Source organism: Prosopis cineraria, unplaced genomic scaffold (genome assembly GCF_029017545.1).
Source record: "Prosopis cineraria cultivar Desert tree isolate PC_DT_omini unplaced genomic scaffold, ASM2901754v1 PC3, whole genome shotgun sequence".
Taxonomy (NCBI): domain Eukaryota; kingdom Viridiplantae; phylum Streptophyta; class Magnoliopsida; order Fabales; family Fabaceae; genus Prosopis; species Prosopis cineraria.
This window is the reverse complement of record NW_026555334.1, coordinates 20,602,628-20,606,867: the sequence shown is the minus strand read 5'-3', so window position 1 is coordinate 20,606,867 and position 4,240 is coordinate 20,602,628. Positions and strand designations below refer to the sequence as shown.

Sequence of the window (4,240 nt, the reverse complement as noted above, 5' to 3'; positions counted from 1 at the left end):
TATATAATTTTGTGCAGCCTGAAACTTGGTTAATTTAATAAATTCTCCCTTCTAATATGAATTTAATTCTGGACATGAATTAGATTTTATTATATCATATGCTATTTAATTGAATTATGTGATTTATGTGACATAGGTGGCATGTGACTTGTGCATCAATTGGGCAATTGAGGTCAACACTCCTTGAGGATAATGGCTGATGGTTTGCACGTGAATTATGATTATTTGAGGGATTAGATCAGCTAAAATGATGTGGATGACACATGGGAAATTAGGCACACATTGGAATCATCTACAAACCAATAGGAAGTTGCCACCTTGCAAGTGTGACAAGGCTCCCATTTACATTTTAATTTCTTTTTCCTTATTTTAATTAAGCTTCAGCTGATGGGAGACACCAAGGAGCACGCCATTTTAAGTCCCAAATGGGATCCAACACATATCTCATTCATCTTCCACATTCTCTCTCTCTTGTTCATAGTGTTCTTCATTTTCTCTCTTTTGTTCTTCATTTTCCAGCACCCTAACCTCCATTTTCAGCCACCAAACCTCCACAAAACTCATACCATTCTTCTCCTCTCTTCATTTTCGTTCCATCCCTTCCATTTTCACAAGGATTGAAGCTCATTTTCATCATTCAAGAGCTATGGAGTTTGGCCTTCACAAGCAATCACTAGGGTTCTTGAAGATGAAGATTGGCTAAGATTCTTTGTGGAATCCTAGAGAGATGAAGATGGAGGATGAGTCTTGAGCTTCAAATTGGCTAAGTTCTTTTGTTTCCTATCCTCTTCTCTTTTTACTAGATGGTTAGATTCCTTAATCTAGGGTTTAATCATCTTAGCTTATAAATTCTAATTTGAATTTGATGTTGATGTAAAGAGAGAGGATTGTTTCATTTAATTTCTTCCTTGGACAGCCATGACTGAATTTTGCCACTCTTTGTTTGGCACATAATCTTGTGTTTTTCAATTAGTGAATTTCTTGTGTTAATATTGCATAATCTTGTGGTGTTAATGCTTGTGTTGTTGAGTAGCTTGACATAATCTTGTGGTTGCTCAATTTATGTGTTTGACCATGGCTGTTGAGAGAGGATTTTGAATGAATCACTTGGCTAATGTCTTCACCAATTGGTTAATTGAACTAGGGACTTTAATCTAAGACCTAGGGAGGTTAGCTAATTAGGTTAATTGGCTTAGGATAATTTTCTTAAGTCATGACAGCTTTAGTCAAGAGGAAAGGGAAGCTAAACTTAGCCTAATCATGAGAAGATAATGAGTCCAAAATCAACTAATCTCTAGGGTTCCATTATTGTAAAAAGGGAAGTTCATTTCACTCACTTTCACTAGCATTTTAATTACTTGCATATTAGGTAATTAGTTTAGATAATTAGATAGATAACTAAATTCCTACAAACTTTGGTTGATTTATTTCACTAGATAACTTTCAATTAGACTTAAAACCATTCCTTGGGAGATGACCTAGGGTTGGCCCTATATTGTATTAGGGTTAGCTTTAGTGTAATTTTGAGGATAAGCGACTAATTTCCTATCAAAATTTTGGCGCCGTTGCCGGGGAATGGTTTAAGTTTAATTCTAAGGTTGTTTAGTACTTAATTTACATTTTTAGTGTTCCTGAAAAATTTTTTGAAAAATTATAAAAATTTGTGTTTTGTGTTTTGTTTAGTGTTTTTTTGTGTGTTTTGAGTGTTTTTATTCTGTTTTGAAAAAGAAAAAAAAATTAGTGCAATTTTCGTTGGTTTGGTGTAGAGCTGAAAATACTCTGTTTCTAGTGTCTCTGTCTGAAATTGAAAAATTAACTGGGAATGAGTCTGAGGGAATTTGAACGTGGAATTTATTTCATTGAAAGCTCTATATCCTAGCTTCACTTTAAAATGGTTTGGTCAATTTTGGACGTGGGAAGTGTCCTGTGGAAATTTTACAATCTAACAAGGTCCAGGGAGCCATTACAGAGGATTCCCAAAACCCTGTTTCAACTTTGAGTTAGCATATCTTCGTCTTTGTGCGTTCAAATTGATTGATTCCAGTTTCATTTTTCTTATCGCTGTCTTATCTTTGTTTCTTGTGTTTAGGATTTTCTTCAATTTTTCCATTTTCCTATTTGAAAGTTTGTTAGAAGCTCTGAAGGTCTTCTGGACAAAATCCTGTTTCTCCAGACCTGAGGACCAACTTGTGAAAAATTCTGGGAACGATTTGGAAGGATTTTTAATCTGAAAGTTTTATATATATTTTCTGTATATCTCTTGTGTTTCTCATAAAAGTTTCAGGGGAATTTATCATGTGGATTTGCTGATAGAAAATTCACAAGTTCACTGTCTCCAAGAGCCTACTGTGCGAATTCCAGAATTGCCAAAGCTTCTTGATTGAGCATTTCTAACTCTCTCCTACTTGTTTGGTGTTATTTTTTTTTTTCATTTTGTTGCTATTGAGTTTAATAAAAAAAAATAAAAAAAAATTATTTCTCTTGCTTTTGTGTGTTTTGAATTGTTTCATGTTGATTTGCATTTTAGTTTAGTTTGTTCTTTGTTCTTAATTTTCTTGAGCTTGATTAGTGCATGACCCGAAGAAAACATACCTCTTTTGTTGAATTAGATCCAGAAATTGAAAGGACTATTTCTAGATTGAGAAGATCACAACCTATTCTTGATTCTCATTTGGTTTGTAATTCAACAATGGAAGGTATCTTAGGACATGAGCATGTGCATAATGAGGGCCATGGGAATGGGAATGAGAATTTGCATGATGATGGCCATGTTAATAATGAATTTGAAGGCTTGCATAACCCTAGAGAGGAGAGGAGCATTAGGCAATTAACTCAACCTAATTGGCATGATAATCCTTATGGCTTATATGTTCCTCCTACTAATGTTCAATTTGAAATTAAATCCTCTTTGATTAATGCATTGCCTAAATTTCATGGGTTACCAGGAGAGGATTGTCATAGGTTTTTGCATACTTTCCTATTGGTTTGTGATACTATGAAGCCTATGCATGTAAATGTTGATGATGTTCAAGCTAAGGCTTTTGTATTTTCTCTTGAAGGTTTAGCAAAGGAGTGGTATTTCAACTACCCTTCTTATGTGAAAGTGAGCACATGGGCCGAGCTAAGAAGACTCTTCTTAGATAAATTCTTTCCAAATTCCAAGGTCACCAATTTGAGGAAGCAAATCTATGGGGTCCAACAAGGAGAGGATGAGAGTCTCTATGAGTATTGGACTAGATTCCAAGGCCTTTTGGCTAAATGCCCACACCATCAAATTTCTAGTGAGAATTTAGTCCAATATTTCTATGAGGGCTTGATTCCAAGAGACAAAGTTAACATTGATGCCGCTAGTGGTGGATGCTTGATTGACCTCACTTCCTTAAAGGCTTGGGAACTAATTGACAAGATGGCTTCAAGTGGTGCTCAATACTCTACAAGGGAAAAGAGAAATGTGAATATGGTAGGTTCCTCAGTTCTTAATGATTCATATGTGGACTTGCTAGCTGCCAAGATTGGGAGAATGTTGGCTCCACAAATATCTCAAGTGAGCAATGTAAGTACTTCTCAAGCACTTGTCCCTTATTCTTGTACTTTTTGTGACTCACCTATGCATGTAGAAAGCAATTGTCCTATTAAGTTTGAACAAGTAAATGCTATCTACAATGGAAAACAATCCTATGGTGGGAGGCAAGGGCAAGGAGCTTATTCTAATACTTACAACCCTTCATGGAGAGACCATCCTAATTTCTCCTATTCAAATCCAAATGTGGCTTTACAAGACAATCAACAAAGAGGATCCTATCAAAACACCTTTGGCCGTGACCCTCCACCTCATTTGTCTCAAGGTAGCTCTTCTCAAAGCTACAATCCAAGTGGTAATTCTCTTGCACCTTCTTCTAATTCTTATAGTGATAGGAGGCTTGTTCCAATTGAGAGTTCTTCTAATTCAAACTCTTCTAATGATGTGAATGTGTTACGTAAGCAGTTGATTGAAATGAACTCTTTGTATAAAAACATGTATGATGGCTTAGGGAACAAGGTAGAGAGTATGGGTAACAAGTGTGAGAACATGAACTCTAAAATTGATGCCCTTACTTCTCAAATGAATATGCTTGCTAACCAATTAAGTGCAGCCAATGCTCAAGCCTCTACATTACCATCCAACACCGTTGCTAATCCTAAAGCTAATCTTAATGCTATCACATTGAGGAGTGGCAAGGAGTTGGGAGAAAGAGGACAA

The 4,240-nt window shown here is 35.8% G+C and overlaps 1 non-coding gene across 1 annotated transcript; it reads right to left on the bottom strand.

The window, feature by feature from the left end:
• Positions 1-3,169: 3,169 nt before the first annotated feature.
• LOC129307567 (small nucleolar RNA R71) lies at positions 3,170-3,276 on the bottom strand. The gene has a single exon (XR_008592455.1). It is a non-coding gene; the product is annotated as a small nucleolar RNA R71 (small nucleolar RNA).
• Positions 3,277-4,240: the final 964 nt, after the last annotated feature.